The sequence below is a fragment of the Columba livia genome, chromosome 2, assembly GCF_036013475.1.
Source record: "Columba livia isolate bColLiv1 breed racing homer chromosome 2, bColLiv1.pat.W.v2, whole genome shotgun sequence".
Taxonomy (NCBI): Eukaryota; Metazoa; Chordata; class Aves; order Columbiformes; family Columbidae; genus Columba; species Columba livia.
This window is the reverse complement of record NC_088603.1, coordinates 65,069,257-65,086,877: the sequence shown is the minus strand read 5'-3', so window position 1 is coordinate 65,086,877 and position 17,621 is coordinate 65,069,257. Positions and strand designations below refer to the sequence as shown.

Here is a 17,621-nt window from a genome sequence, read left to right as displayed (position 1 = left end):
ATCTGAATTTGTTTGTGTGGTTATTTTGCATTGATATTGGTACTCTGGATGAAATAGGATGATGGATTTTTTTTTCCAGGACTCCCAATTAACACCCAGAAAACGTGGACAGCCTCAGTTGCCTACTTGTGTTTGTAGTCATATTTTACAATGAATGCAAAGACTCATACAATTGAGTGTATAGGAAAATAACTTGTTACTTTTAGCTTTACAGAACTATCTGTGATAAAGTAAGATCAGACTCACTTGAGTAAATCAGTGAAGCCTGTCCTTCTCTTGAATCCAGCAGATATGAGGTTTTCCCAGATGAGCAGGACTATGTATTTGATATTCACCTGGATGGGCATAAAAAGGCTGAAATATTGCAGGAAAGGTGAACATCTTCATATATCCACAGAGCCAGGATACCCTGCTTCTTTTTTATTGGTCATCTTCTCTGTTTGAGAGGTACCTACATAAGAATTTTTGTTTGGCCGAAGTGTACCCTCTAGAAGCAAATCTCTGGATTGTACCCACTTCTTGGGCTGTGCTTTCCATTGTACAAAGGTCTCAGGCTCCGTAACTGGATTCTGTTCAGATTAAACTAAACAAAAAGATGTATTCAATGAACACATAAGACTTCTTTTCATCACTACTGGGAGTTAAATCCACAAAAGGAGTAAGTATACGAGATAAAATCGCCTTGAAATGTGTATACTGTGAGTTCTCAGCACTGACAATTTCTGCAAACTTCTATTGGTTCACACTAAATCCTAATATAGATATAGCTTATAGACATGGCTGAGAAACAAGTACCCTGCAAGCACTGTCAATATCAAGATTACCATTTTCATTAGCAGATTTGAAGAACTTCTAATTTCCCCTGTGATTGCTGTGAATTTTCATAATTTTCAGTTGTAAAACTCAGGGGACATCAGTTTCATTCAACAGCTGCAAGTTCTGGGGAGTTTTCATTTGTGTAAGAGTCTATTGATTTTGGTGCCTTTCAAATCAAAACTACAACATAGGAAAAAGAGATGCCTTTTTTGCCTCTGTATTAGCCACGCTGCTTTTTTGGCAAACTAAACTCTTTTTCAGTTTGGTACCTGTGACTTGAGGTGGAGCCATTTTTATCCTCTCTTCTAAGAGAAAAAAGCCCACACATTGTGAATGCATGGTAAGAAAAAGTTGTTTTTTTCATTGAGGTACAAGAGCTTTAATCATTTTCCAATTTGCCTCTGCTTGGGAATCTTTAGAGAGAAGGGACACAGTGTCTTACTTTGAGTCCTGCTAGAATACTCAACACTGAAGGAGCTGAAGGTCTTTGGTCACCAATAGAAAAGTCTTTTCACAGTTTATGTTTGAAGAACAGATCAAAAACTCGTATGTTTTCCTGTAATAATTCCTGAGTGTGACATACTGGGCAAGTCTTGCCTGGGAAAACTCCGTCCTTTTTCCTCAGGTGAGGATATATTAACTTAATACAGCTGGTGTACAGCCCCTTAGGCTGGAATGTTGTCTCTGTATCCATTAAATCCTTAGCTTCTTCATTGCCAACACAAATGCTGATTATTTTTAATCATGATGATAACAGTCCCCATTTCTTTACATAGATACTTTGTTGAGTGGGTCACCCACCCTTTTTTTTTAAGATTGCAAAAGATTCAGAGGTCTGAAAGCTGTTGTTCTTACCAACGCAAGGTCAGCAGTGGGACCTTTATATTGACAGAGGAAACCTTCATTACTTTCATATGTCTTTTACTATTCTATTTCTTGGATCTTCTCTCAATAGTGAGAAGGTAGTTAAATACTGGGATGTAAAAAGAGCTGACCTGATACTGAAAGACTTCTCTCCAAAAGTGATAGAAAGAATACTAAGAATACCCATTCTGTCTCTAAAGACCTGTGAGGATGGTGCTACACACTAATGATTTAGTGACCCTTGGCTTCTCTGGGATGTTAGTGCCCCATGTAATCTCAAGGGAAGATAAATACATTATGATAATTTTGTTTCTAGGCAAAACATACACAAGACAACCTGACTGCTAATTCTTTAAAATTGTGCTTATTTTGTGCTTTTTTCTAGTGCATATGTCAACTGTCCTGGCTTAGAATGAACTCCACCAGCAATGACCTTGTGCTTTCACTCCTGGTTATAGCTACCAGAGCCTCTTGAGCTACAGGGCATAGTCCACACAGAAAGAAACTTTGCGGGATTTTTGGGGGCAGGGGGATGGATGTTTTTGAAAAGCTTAGATCCTGCCAGATCTTTGCAAGAAGCACCGGAATGGACTCAACTGCTGCCAGGCTGCAAAAGATCTCTCAAGAGTTGCCTCCCTTCTCATCTATCTTGGGCTCATGATGAGTGAGGTGAACCACCTGCTCCACACACTTGCCTCGTTGTGCCACAGTCTGAGACATGGCAAACTATTGCACTGAAGTCCTGCCGTGGAGGTTGGGAGGAACCTAGGTTCCTTTAATCTCTTGGTTAGACCAAAGTAACTCTGATAAAACAAAACACGCCATGTAGTCTCATACCCTGCCTCAGAGGCAATTGGCTCCAGCCTTTCTCAGAGAAAACTGTGCTCTGCACCAGGCACAGTTTTGAGAATAAACTGGGTATTTTAGAATGGCAGCATTTTTACGGAAGGAGATGTTGTTCAAAAGCACATACCTCTCCTGAAAGAGAATGGTATGGCAGTGGTGAGCTGTTTTCCTTTTACTGAGTGTTCATCTGTGCAATGTACAGGGTGCTTCTCTCTTCCAGTTTTTCAGAAGTACAGCAGTCTAGATGGCATGTATAGCATATAAATTGTCCTGAATATTTGCACCACTTATGGGATTTTATGCCATCCAGAAAATAATATAAGTTTCTACTATATTTGGGAAGGAAAACCCATAGAAGATATTGGGATGGTCATTGCCAGCATTACTTTCTGCTGACAGAGGTATAGAAAGGTTCTAGGCTGAGCTCTCTCCTTTAAGTGGAGAGGTGATAGCTGTGTGGGAAATCCCTTTTTTAGCAGAGATAAGACCCAACCCAATGCTCACTGCAGCTACAGAAACACTGTTTGTCTACCATTGTGTGTGTGGTGTCCTTCCAGGCCCTACCTACTCCTTGCTATCATCTCCCTACACTCTCAGTCTTTGCGAGTGAAGAACAAGGTGGCAAAAACATTCTTAGCAGAATTTTCTCCCTGCTTGAGTTCACCGTGCAGTTACAGAGCTGTGCTGACATGTGTGACCTGAGGGAAGAAGTGAAAGGGCACCAACAGCAGGAAGGAGTAGGACAGACCGCTTCAGTTGGAAATGGATCTAACTACGGCTTCATCAGTTCCAGTGGTCTTTGAGCTTCCCTTTTAGTGGTTTGTCTTGTGTCGGGTGTTACACATAGATACAATGTCTGATGTTATAATTTGCACTACTTTGACTATTAGTAAGTAGTGTCTCTCCTAATAAGGATTTAGAAAAATATTTAATTATTAGGTTATTGATTAGGGAGCTCAGTGAGTGTATATTGTAATTCGCTATGACTGCTTGGCTGTGGTTGGACAGTTCATTTGGTCATTGCTTTCTTTTTAATTATGTAGGTACTTGAAGATCTGGTTTGAGTGTGGGCCCTCCACTGGGATAAATCTACCAGTTTATTGACAGTTTATTAAGGAGTGGAACCAAACCCGCAGATTTTTTAAAAAATAAGATAATTACCTCCCCACTGTACTTGGCACTGGTGAGGCCCCACTTTAAATACTGTGTTCAGTTTTGGGCCCCTCATCATAAGAAGGACATCGTAGTACTAGAGAGAGTGCAGAGGAGGGCAAGAAAGCTGGTGAGGGGTCTGGAGCACAAGTCTGATGAGGAGCAGCTGAGGGAACTGGGGCTGTTTAGCCTGGAGAAAAGGAGGCTGAGGGGAGACCTGATCACTGTCTACAACTACCTGAAAGAAGGTTGTAGCACGGAGGGTGTTGGTCTCTTCTCCCAAGTAACAAGTGATTGGAAGAGAGGAAATGGCCTCAATTTCCACCAGGGGAAGTTTAGACTGAAAATTAGGAAAAAATTCTTCACAAAAAGGGTTGGAACAGGCTGCCTTGTGAAGTGGGGGAGTCACCATCCCTGGTGGTGTTTAAAAGTCATTTAGATGAGGTTCTTAGGGACATGGTTTAGTGCTAGAGTTAGGTTAAGTTATGGTTGGACTCGATGATCCTGAAGGTTTCTTCCAATTGAAATGATTCTATGATTCTATGATTTTATTATTAAATTTAAAGCTAAGCCAAATATTAAAATCAACAATATGACAACTCTTAGATGCTAGCTAGCACATTCTGTTATAAAATAAAGATGAAGACTTGGTTTCATTATGGGTATTGTTGTATTGTCTGCCTGAGGTGTGCACTGAGGCAGAAGTTTGGGAATTCTTTTGGTGGATGAACTAAAGGTAATTCGAGAGTCGCATTTAATCTCACTTTAGTTTTTCATGGGTATAGTTCCCTTGACTGATGTGTGATTGTATTATGTCATTGTGGATAGGTGCTGACTGCCCAAAACAACATTAAATTACTGTGCTCATAACTGAGAAGCAGAGCTGAACCTATGGCAAAGTCCCAAAGTGTCCCTGAAAGTGTAGGAAGCTTAAATCTTAAACCTGGCCTAGTTCTGCCTAATGACTTCAGTCCAACCTCCTGATCCAAACGCTGCTGAACTTTGGGAATGTTTGGATGTGGTTCCAAAGTCTGTAGCTTGAATCCAGCTATATCTAGGAGGACAGATTTGTAAAACAGATGTTTTCCCACTGGAAGTATGTACATGAGCCCTATTAGCAAAACAAAAGGGGTTGTCCTGCAAAACATTCCCAAATGCACTCAGCAAACAGAAGAGGAAAGTTTATTCTCTGGGCAGAAAGCTAATGTCTCACTTGGAGTCAATTTGAAAAGCTTCCAGTATGGCTGGCATCTGTCACCACACTGAAACAAGAACAGTGGCTTTGAGGAGTGTCGTAGAAATACATGAAGTCCCATTTGACTTGAGGGAATGGTTAGGAACCAAATGAAGTATCAAGTGGTTATTCCCTCATCCAGAGGTGAAATCCAAGCTCTACTCAAATTTGTGAAATAAATCCCATTCATTTCAGTGGTGTTAGGATTTCATGCCAGCTCTTCAATACTGCAAACAGGACTTACCTGTTTCATTGTGCAGAAGATCTGGAAAATCCGCACATGTATGAAATGGACATTGTTTCTTGAAGAAGATCATTTTATGAGCCTGTTATAGCTGAAAGCTGTTGGCACAAAAGATACTTACTAAAAACTAAGGGAAAGAGTTGGCACCTTACCACCATTGTGATCTTTATGGATAGAAATGCACTACTTCTTTGAGTTTCTGACAATTGGTAAAATGTCAGAGACCAACTTAATATTACCAAGCTATGTTTTGTAGCTGGTGTCTAAGCTTGCATTTTTTGTATTATGTAATGGCTCAGAACCAAGTAATTACATATCCAAATGTGATCCTTCATTTACTTTGGCAATGGATCTTTGTCTGTCATCATTTTAATCCATTTACTGGGGGAATGGATAGAGACTGCCATACCTGAGAAACAAAGAATGCTATCTCAGATTTCTCTGTGCTTGAAATATTTCAACAAATGCCATTTTCTGTCATGCCTCAGAACAGTCTCTTTATCTGAACTCTGAATACTGCTGTTTGTCTCATAAATATTGTCTAGTATTTGACCACTGTGTATTTGACTTTTTGACTGACAGACTGTAATTCCTCTTGAGCCATGGTAGCCTATCAAGTTGACATCTATTTCCATTTTACACTGTGTTTCTTTTATCATTCCTTTCAGGATTTACAGGCTTACAGTCTGATATATTTAGTGCATTAAAGAAAACTATTAATTTGCAGTTATATTAATTCATTCAAAAATTCTTCAAATTACAGTGACAGATGTTTTGAACAGTGTTACCAATAAATGACTCCTCTGTACTAGGCATGAGAAAAGAAATAGATCAAAGTGCACAATAAGGGACAGCCTCTGTAAACTCTAGTAGCCAATAAAAGATGGGGGAGGGAAAACAAAGAGGCAAAAACATAAAAAGGAATTGACCATTGTTACCTCATTGGTTTACCATAAAATCAGGGCTAGAACTCAGGCACATTATTTCAAATGCCTTTCCTCTATTTGTTGAACAAGAATTTCCTTGCGATGGGCAGATATTAAATTCCTTTCCAATACTATCCAAGTAGACAAGCACTCTTCTTATTCATTCTAGAGGTGGGAAATCTGAACTAGTGGAAAGTGAAGTTATGTGGATGAGATTAACATTGAGAAAGGTCAGAGTCTTTTTAATAAGAACTTGAAGTCCCATCCATATGCTGAATCCTGCTGGGTGTATTCCTTCTTTGACCATGCGGTAGAGCATGGAGCAGCTGTCAGTCATGGAGCTACCCTTAAAATCTTGGTATTCAGTTTTGCAATCATAGTATACACCATAAAAAAAAAAAAAAAATAAAAAAAAAAATAAAAAACATAGTCTCTGGTGTTTCCATTCTAATGAACAAGGAAAAAAAAAATGTTATCTTGGCAGTCTTAACTTTTACATTAACATGTAATATTGGGTATATCCACAGGCAGCTGCCTGAATGCTATTTAAGCTGGGTGCTGAACTAGGTGCATGCAATGACAGGCAGTAGTTAAGCTGCTCTTATCTTTTTTTCTTCATGTCATTGATAATGATACTCTAATTCTTTTCAAACTGTGTTCCTTTGGCTATGTTTTGACAGCATGGTTGTTATTCCAGTGATCTATGTTATTCTCTGACAGTGTCATTTCTGCCGGAGAATTTTGCCTTAAATTTCATTTTTGAGCACATTCACAAAAATTTATTTTTCTTCATATTTTCTAATAATCTTTATTACTTTAAACCACAAGACTCTCCTTAAGCACAGTGGTGTAAATTCATTTAGCTTTTTTGGAGTTCATGAGAATGTTTTCAGCTTATACTAGCTGAAAATCTGCTTTTCCATTACTTGGAATATGAGATGATAGATTTCTTTTTTTCTGTCACAGAATAGGAATTATATTATTTTAGCAGAAATGAAGGAAGTTTTCAGAATTTTCTACAAGATAATATCTGATCTGAATTTGAAAGGACAAGGGTTTTTTTTTGATCTACAATAACATAAGTAAAAGCTGGAAATTCTTGCTTTTTCAAAAATTTTGCTCTGTTGTCAAATTTATGTAGTGGGCAAACCTATTCTAAATTAATTGACTAAAGGTCAGTTCAAGAAGGAGAGGAAACTGCTTGAGAGAGTCCAGTGCAGAGCCATGAAGATGATTAAGGGAGTGAAGCATCTCCCTTATGAGGAAAGGCTGAGGGAGCTGGGTCTCTTTAGCTTGGAAAAGACTGAGGAGTGACCTCATTCACGTTTATAAATATGTGAAAGGTGAGTGTCAGGAGGATGGAGCCAGGCTCTTCTTGGTGCCAACCGATGATAAAACAAGAGGTAATGAGTACAAACACAGGAGGTTCCACTTCAACATGAGAAGAAACTTCTTCTCAGTAAGGGTGACAGAACACTGGAACAGGCTGCCCAGGGAGGTTGTGGAGTCTCCTACTCTGGAGGCATTCAAAACCTGCCTGGACACCTTCCTGTGTAACCTCATCCAGGTGTTTCTGCTCCAGTGGGGGATTGGACTAGATGATCTTTCAAGGTCCCTTCCAATCCCTGACATTCTAAGATTTTGTGATTCTGTGAAGGTGACTTGTGTATGCTGATATAGCTGAAGAATGGTCTACAGGAATAAAGGATTAGATTTTGATAGTTTGTTATGCAGTATCTATCTTCCTTTGCAACTTTCAATGGGAACAGTCTTGAAGTAAGACAATATGAAGTGTAAGTAAATTAAAATCTATTTCAAAAGCAGTAAGTAAGCTTTTTAAAACAAAACAAACAAAGAAACAAACCTCCAAACTAAACCAAAACCAAACTTGTTTTATGAACTTCAGAGTCTGATAAAGAAAAGCCATTGTTAAAACCACACAGGTAATTTACCAATAAAATTATTCTTTTTCCAACCTGTATTATTCATTTGTATGGAACTGCTCAATTACCTAGGTGTCACCAACTGTCTTAACAAAGGCATTCTTGAAATAATTAAATTCTCTGTGACAAAAACATTTGGTCTGTAGACAACTATTGCTCAAACTAAATAAAAACTGTAATCCATAGGAACATAATAGTGATCAAAATAGATTGGCTTCATCAAAAACAAATCCAATGTGAAGGAAATTAGGCACCTCTATGCTTTGAAGTAGTCAGATATAATGTGAAGATTTGTCCAAATTTGGTGGGATGTTCAGTCTAAAGAATTGCAATTTCATCAAGTTTGGCAGAAATTTGACATACCTTTGGTGGTTTATTGTCCGCAGTTGCCCTTGCATCTTCAAGGCTACAGGAGCAGGAAGAAAAGAATAGGGTAGGATGGGGCAGAGATCGGACTCAGGTCTGCAAGATGGGCTGTGGATAGTTTAGATGTTAGGGAGGCAGGAATGTGGAGAGTCATGGGAGTAAATAGCAAGAAGTTTTCCACAATGTATTTCCATTGATTTGGAAAAACACATCAGGTTCCTGAATTGCAACATTACTTCAAGTTGTGAAGCAAGTAGTTGTGAAACATGTTGTCAAGCTTTGTCCTCATCCCATTGCTAAGGGCAAATTACTGAAGATAACAGCCTCCTGCTTCCCCTTGCTGTTGGTTATGTGGCAGAGGCAGAGATTGTGGTTCCAATATGGTTCCACTTGATGCAGTTTTACATATTCATTTTTAAAATAACATTCTTGTATTTTTGTTTGATTTTAATTTAGGTTGCAGGATCAGATGTTCAGAAGTCAGGAATATCAGCCCTCAATATGTCAATGCAATTTGAATTTAGGACCCTTTACATGTTCATGTTGCTTATGCTTGTGGTCATGAGTTTTCTTACATTACTTCTATGTCATTCAATAAGATTGAATAAACCTGCTCAAGGAAGAAGTCAACATTGGCTAGTGAATAAAGATTTTACCAGAACATTTGTTCCTCTCTGATAGCAGGATTTGGAAAGTGTGCAGTAAGTGAAGCAAGAAGGCAGGAAGAAGTTGCAAGACTTCATGGCAAAAGCAGCATAAAACTTGCCATCAAAATGCGATGCTATCCTTCTTAGTAGCACACAATTTCTGCGCAATTCTGGGAAATCCATCAAAAGAAACATGCATTTGTGTGGCTGTTGATCTGTGTCCCATTCTTCTGCAGGGTCGGTTTCAGGTACCCAGTGGCAGCTTTGCAAGGTGTTAAGTACTTACAGTTGAATTTTAATTTTTCGGAAGCTGTCAATGCATAGAATAACATAACGAGTGAAGGAACTTGTAAAATCAGATCTTAGGTTTTTCAGCTCAGGAATGAATAACTCTCTGAACTCTTGTATATGTCTTAGGACTTCATTTATTAAATGGGGAAAATCCTGTGCTCTTGTCCCGTAAAGAAGTTTGGAAGATCAAACCATTAATACTTGGGAACAACAAAAATAATAAAATGCTGGGCATCAATGAAAAAAGGAGTTATCTCTGTATGTCAAACAAGATTTATATGCTGTCTTCTGCTCCAGGGTAAGTGTATGGGGCACTATGGAAAGAATATTGATTCCTACTATGGAGGCATTTTCTTTCCTGCACTCTGGATGAGGCAGGGAGCATGAAGAAAATAGGATGTGACTGAGTGGCCAAATACACACAAGTGGGCTCTTTAAAATATTCAGAGGCTTGACTTTGTGGCCTATATTTTCTAATGCCCTTGATATTTTGGAACAGTAACAGTCTAGACATTTTCTTCTGAGATGCCTATAACCCTGTGAAACATGTATTACTCATGCCTGTAATATGGTTTTAACAGCTATTAGTAAAATATTAACATTTAATGAGCCCTCTGTAAGTGGGTCCTGAAGGTGACATGCTGTGTGAGAATATCTCCCTGATTTTCTTCAATCAAACCCCACATTCCCAAGGGTTTCTCAGGCCCAAAGACAGTATTTAACAACTTCTTGTCTCAAAACACAGGCAGTGCTGTATACATTAGAATAATTGCTCAAAGCAGCTTTGGCATCTTTCATCCGAATGGTTAAAAGTCACTTCCAAGTCTGCTCATTTCCAGGTTCAAAAAAGTTCATCCTATGGGAATGAATTCCATGACCCTTTTTTGCTATGAATAGCTAGCACACCCACTCAAAGCCACATCCAGCCAATCAATGATGAGGTAGAAACTCCTGAAATAATCTGAAATATCTTAAAATAGTAGTCGTTATTTACACAGAAAACAGAAATTACATACTGTTTTTCTTGCCTTTCTCTTCTCAAGATAAACTGAATATCTTCTGTGAGTTTCACACTTCAGCTACTTTCAGAATTCCAGGCTGAGTCTCTTGACCTGCAGTATCTGAAACCCACTCTAGACAGGTTTTCCAAGCCAGCACTTCATTAATTACTGTTTCAGGGAGATGGGGTTTCTCAGAACTGCAAGAAATGACTATCCAAATAAAACCAGCATTTAGATTCAATGTTAAGATTTTTTTTTAACTATGTAATATTAATACTTGTTACCACTGCACTCTGCCTGGCAAAAAATCTTCCTTTAAGTCAGTGCTTTGTAATTTATGTCGAAATCTCCATAATGTTAGTGAGATATTAATATATGCATGAAGAGTAAAAGTCAGTGTAATTACAGTGGCAAAGTGATACATGCATAGCCATTTTGCCTTGTAATACTGTGTATTTAACAGGTTTATTTGTTCAACAGTTCTTACTTTAATTATATTTTGCCATTTGGGAATTTTAGGCATATAACAATCATAGCTCTTCCACGAATATTTTTTTTTAAATAAGTGTTCATGCATTATTAAAAATGCATGTATATTTGCTTATTTATTTCTTTACAGTGATTTTTTCCCTCCTTTTTTTAAAAACCCCTGTATTTCAAATTTTTCTTATAAACTTGGAAAGAAAAATCAATTCATCTGTTAGAAGGAAGGATATTAGGCAGGTTTCTTGCTGTGAACAAGCTCGTAATTATGAGTTCTGTGGTATTTTATGATACAGAAGCTAGAGGTAGGTGTTACTCTTTGAAGGCATGGCCCCAGAACCTGGGTCCTGTGAATACACAAAAATAGTGAAAGAAAATAAACAAGAACTGTACATGACAATGAATGGACAGACAAAACAGGGCAGTGTTAAAAATAACAGCTGTTCTTATTGCTATTGGGCGCAATTGTGACAAAATACTCCCTTGGAATATTTGCACATTCCAACAGTGAAGCTTTGAGTTAAACCTGTCTGGGATGCAAGTCACCAAACATACAGAGAGCTATAATGCAGACTGTACAAAACTGAATACACTTTTATCCCCTTGTACTGAATACTAGACTATGATTCTTAAGTAGCACAGATAAATACCCATTTACAGGTAACTTCTATGGATGTCAGAATATATGCACTGTTGAAATCAGAAACAAAACTAGATTTTCTGTTGATATAAGTTGATATAGCTCAACAAAGCAAATAAACTTGTAGTTAGTCCTCATTTAGAATGTGACCTTGATAGCACGAGCTTTTGTGGTTTTTCTCACAAGTCTCACAGTATGTTTTCTAAATCTCCATCTCTTTGAGTCACAGGATTTCAAAGGAATTGCAGCCTTTGCTCAAGGAACTGGAAATTGAGATTTTGGCCTTGACAGTCACAAAACTTCAAAATAAATATCTTAATGATTTAAAGTTGAGAGGACAAAAATAGCAATAACATTGCACCCTGAAAAAATGCTATGATTTTTAAGTACATCTTCTTATTTCTGGAGCCTGACTTGATATTTTTGAATGGTGGTGGCTGGAAATAAGGTCATCCTTAGCTTTCAGAGTGCTGGTAGCTTTGGTGTCGGGGACATTTCCTTCGCAATCAGCAGATCGAGACTCAGAATGTTTCCTTCCTGAAATCTGATGGATGGGAAGGCAGCGAGCTTCAGACTGATGATGATGGAGGCTTGTTTGCTGGAGCTCAAATCCTTAGTGAACAGTCCACTCCAGCTCTAATTATAAAAACATTACAGTTCTAACAGTTGCCTTGCAATGAATTATTCTGACAATGTTTAACCTGCAGATAAGAAACCACTATCAACCTGTCACATTTCCCCCACTAACGAGTTCAGCATCAGTTTAAAAGGAAGTGCAACTCATGAAGCAATGGCTCTGAGTCATAAATTATAGGTATCCGGCATGCATTACAAGGACAGAAACAGTAAAATAGCATGGGATTCTATTACACATTCTGACAGTGACAGAAAACCAGCACTGCACGGTGTTTAACCTACCATAGCTTGTTTACTCCCTTTCGCAACTCCACCAGTTTTGAAACACTTGGTGTTGTATTCTGCTGCTATCTGCAATTAGCACAAGTATTCATTTAAAGCTCAAAGGGACAGAGAGAGATTGTCTTTGGTAAAAAGCACTGGACTCTCTAATAACACAGACAGTAGATGATGGTGCTGTCACAGAAGACTTACTCTCATTCATTGCTTTTCTATGTATATGTGTGTGTTACTTTAGGTGAGCTTCTTGTTTTGTCTTTATGAAGTACACAATTCCTTTTTGAAACAAAATCTTGTAAGGAGACCTGTGGTATTGAAAAAAACATGGTGTACACACTCAGGAAAAAAAAAAAAGGCAAACTTAAACAAATGAACAAAATATCGAGGACCATACTTTGTCCTGCTGATGAAATGAAGAAGAGCTTCACACTGGAAAAAGAAGAGATCATTTCACAAATAGTTGCAGCTGCATAAAGTGGATGAATCATGTTTGCTCGTATGAATGAGCATGACATGGTTGTAGGAACATAGCAGAATATTCTTTAAAAATTTTCCCAGTTCTGTCATTATTCTTGGACATGTCCTTCATCTCTCTATTCCCTCTTCTGGAAACTATGTAAGCAAAAACAAATACAACTTTATCACAGTAATATTTAACCTAATTACATAGATGTAAATTATGATATTTCTCTTGTAAATTTGCACAAAAAAATGAGGGGAAGAAGACTCTTCTGCAGATGGGACAGCTGAAAGCAGGATGAAAACCTAGCTGTGCACAGGCAGCAGACCACAGAGAAAGAGTGAACGTGTAAATGGATATAAAGAAATGTCGAATTATGAGAAAATAGTATCAGTGAATATTATTCACTGATACTTACATGCTTATGTGCTCCAAAAGCTCTTGTGAAAGGCAGAGGAAGTGATTTTAACTTGGTATCCCTTTCCTGGATCATGGTCTTAGTCAGCGAGCAGCAGGGAAAAAAGGAAAGCCCCTCTCCTCAGCAGTTTTGTGATTCTAACCCTTAACTCCTTGAACTAAATATTTCATTTTGTATTCAAACTGGAAAAGAGGAAAAAAACTAAAGAGAAGCCTAAAACCTGCACTTCTTGTGTTTTAATGAGGAAAACTACAGCAACACATCTTCGTTCACCTGGAACTGGACTCTTTTTTCCTCAGGCTTTACCTCAGTTTGGTATCTGAACAGAAGCACTCAAGATATACACCCAGGTAGTCTGGACCACTGTGAGCAATTGCCCTTACTCTGGTTGCAGACATTCCCCACAAGGTTCTTAGAGCTTGGTCCTTGCGTAAAGATTCAAGGTGTGAGGAAACAAAGAGCCAAGGTGTTGGGGTGCTTATCTGATCATCATGTGTTACCAGACTTTTGGCAGATAGCCCAGTTTCTCCAGCCCTCACAACCAATGGCGTGGGCCAAAATTCCTTTAAACCAAAAAGCTGGAGGGATTGCTATGGAGATTCGATCTTGGAAAGTGTTCTTTGTGGCTCGGAGAAACAGGAGGTATATATTAGGTGGAGGCATTTAAACTTTGTCAGCAGAATCAAAAGCCTGAATATTGTTGCAGTAATCCTGCCTAAATTTGCTACGATTGCAGGAAATATTTAGATGGCTTCACAATGCTCAAAATGTTTCTTCCAGGCAGAGATTGAGATCGTTTAGGGAAAAACATATATATTATTAGGAGATTATTAAACATATACAATACTTTGTATCTTGGATTTTTTTAGGTGATTTATAAAGAAGGAAAACCAGCTGTCTTTCCCAGTTTTTTATTTTTCTGTCTATAAGAAAAATATAGTGTGGAAAGGAGTAGAATTTTGAGTTTGATATGGCGATAAGGAGTGGTTATGTTGATGTAAAGCGTGCAAGAGGAAGTTTCCACTATTGCAGTCATTTTTTACTAGGTTGGCAATATTTCTTATTTGTGCCTGGATGGTCCCATTAATTTCCTCTTTCGCACTTTCAGCTATGAAGGACTGGATATACTGTCCTGCAGTAGTAAAGCAGCTGCTTGAAATTGGTCTTTTTTTGGTACACAAAGGAATGATAGTGCTCTGAATATTTGGAGCTCCTTAGTTGCATAGTATGTGAACTGCAGCTAGCTTATGCCCTAAATAATAAGACCTTTTTGACTGCTTGCCTAGCTTTAGTCCAGCTTGTCTTAGTGTTCTCATTTTTGGCTTTTCTGTTTGATTCCCCTCTGGCACTTTTTTAAATAGATTCAAGTTCTGGCACTGGCTAATCCAGTGGTCTCCATAGAAAGCAGTTAATCTATATCCACAAAATATTGCGAAGGCATATTGTAAACACATGAGAGTCTAGTGCCTAACACTGCCAGAAGAGAGTAAGCAGAGGTCCACTGTGTTTCCCTTGTTAAAAGCAGAATATCTGTAGGCATCACTGAGTAAAAATCATCCTGCTTTACCTTTTACAGTTAACACAAGAAAGGGAATAGTTTCTCTTAAGAAATAAATCTGTAACAACACCTAGTTCTTTCCTGCTTTCTTAAGTTTCTCTCCAGTCCCAGTGACAACTTGCCTGCCTCAGAGAAGCTGGTAAACACATCCCATTTCCAGGGATGACAAGGACTCTCTGCCTTCCATCTCCCCTCCAGCTGCCTCTGTGCTGTGCACACTTGACAGGTATGTGAAATGCCCAAACACTCATGCTGTGGATGCATCCGTGTTAGCAAAGCTGGGCTTTACCCTGCACAGTGAAACTGTTGTCTGGAGCAAAACAAGCTATTCTGTTTAAAGGATAATCACTAGCTATAAATGCCGCTGCACCAGAGGCTGATCTGGCTTTAGGTTTGCCTGAACTGTATGGGCTTCCCAAAGCTGAAATAGGGGTGGTGCCACAGTCTGACACTGCCTGGGTGGCATTGTGGTGATATCTGGACATGCACCTTCTACCTAAACCGTCAAAGTTTCCACAAAGATTAAACATGTCTGCCTGTCTTATCTATCTTCCTAAACTAATTCACAACATTGCTTCTGATGGCTCATTCCTCTTTATCATAGGGCTTTTTGCTCAGGGTACTTCTCCTGCAATCAATCTAGGTGGAGTGTGGGAGATGTAGGCGGGCCAAAGAGTTCTACCAATTGACAAGCCGGAGGCACAAAGTAAGCCAGCTACATATGTCAGGAGGTATTGTGACAGCACATGTAAAATAATTATATTTTTCATCTTGGACAAAATATTTAAATTTTTTTAGGCATCTGAGTCTCCCACCTTCAAAGGAAAACAAATGCAAATCACAAAACCCCAAAAGACCAGAACAATATAACTTAAAACAACATAGAGAACATCTACTTCTACGTACAATTTCCACTCGTTCAAGACCAACGTATTTGTTGATGGTTTTATGGCAGTTTTCAGCCATTTGCAATACCATTAGATGGTTCTCAAGAATATGTTGCAGTTTTTGAACTTTTTAGAATCAATAACTCTTCTGGTCATTCCAGGTCCCTGTGGGTAGTTTATCTGGTGCTATTTTAGCAATCCCTTCATACACTGGTGGAAGGGGTATCCCATGCAGAAACTATCCTGCAAAAGGATGCAAAACACTTAAGTGCCTTAACTGCAGTAACTAAGCCTCATAACATCACTATGATGTAGATTAAAAACCTCATCTCACTTTATGGATCACCTAATTCTGACATGATCTGACATGACCAAGGTTACACAGAAAATCCATGAAAGAGCCAGGAGCAGATACAAAACTACTTGCATCTTTGTTGGTTGTTTTAGTCCTCAAAATCCAGACATTTATATGCATCTGTAACACCTGTAAGCAGAAGCTCTGTTAATTTAATATCGTGTGACTATCAAGGCACAGAAAGAAAACACATGAAATAGATATTTCAAAATAATAGTATTCCCCTCTTCTTTATTGATTAGTGGATTAAACCAGTGGTATACATATCAGACATAGAAATATGTATCTATCTATATATATGTATGTTCAACATTATTAATGAAGAGATTTTCAGTTGTCTGCATTCCCTTTAGCCTGATAGCAGATGTAGATATAAATATGATACAGTGAGTGTAAAGGAAATGTACTTTTATGAGGATGCATTTAGAAGAAGTGTGCAAGTAATATGGAAATAATTACAGGACTTTTTCTCTTTAAAATCTGAAATCATAACCTCAATATGCATGAAGACTATCCATGTGCATTATGGATGAAAACTACAGTATTCAAGGATTTCAAGATGAACTGCCTTAATGCATCCCTCAAGTAAAATCTGCAGGATATGAGGAAATGCTCTTTTTGCATTTACTCTGTGTATGCTATTGGCATTCTCTACATCACTTCTGCATATGATAGTCTGTAGAGGGGAAAAAAATGTCAGTATAGCTTCAGTTGTGAATTTTATGCATTTTTAATATTTATGGTGGCACTGCTTAAGCATGCCTGTGATTAATGATTGGTATGACTCCTCTTTGTATAAAAAAAGGCTTCCACAGTGGCAGAAATCCAGTCTATGCAATGGTGCAAATTTCAGATGACAATAACAATCAAGGCCCAGGCTGGCTTTTTCACTTTCGTGCTATTCATATCATGCAACACCACCAGTCATTATAAAAAAAAATTAGTTTTATATGGCATGTAGAAAATACTCACTTAATGTTTTCCTAAGTCATGCTTTAAATATTACATTCAAAATGTTGAAGTCCTCTTCTGAAAATCTATATTTTACTTTCTGGAGTCTTGGCACAATGTTTTATCCCCAGCCACTTTACCATTTGTACATATGTAACTATTTCTTAAAACTTGGGATGTAGCTGCTTGACAACTGGGACGAGCTATGGCAAATGAACAAATTTAAATAAATATAGCAACACTCTGAATGCATAGTTGAGTGCTTATAGCTGTCACTGTAGTAAATAATGTTATAAACATTGTGTTGTCAGAAGTATAGGCATTGTCTACTCTCTTATGATTTAAAGTACATCGAGGTTTCCTTCCTCCTATAGCACTACTTAAGCCTTCGGAAACATTGAATCAGATATTATTTTGTCATAGAGGACTTACAGACCTTACGTGATGTTTTCAAATCAACAGCACCACGATGAACTAGGAAGCAGTAAATTTACTTAGGGCATAGCTTTGAATATTGGGATTTTACTAGTTTTTACTGTAATAAAGGAGCTTCATCATATTTTACCACAAATACTTATCCATTTGGTCTGGAAGCTTTCAAAATTTTCCAACCTAAATATATCC

General features: G+C 38.1%; 1 long non-coding RNA gene across 1 annotated transcript in view; it reads left to right on the top strand.

Annotated features, from left to right (window-relative positions):
- The window catches only part of LOC110361243 (uncharacterized), a 51,829-nt gene extending 45,947 nt beyond the window's left edge, over positions 1–5,882 (top strand). The window contains exon 6 of the long non-coding RNA XR_010470933.1: positions 2,066–5,882. This is a non-coding gene — a long non-coding RNA (uncharacterized LOC110361243). The remainder of the gene's footprint in view (positions 1–2,065) is intronic.
- The last annotated feature ends 11,739 nt before the right edge of the window (positions 5,883–17,621 follow it).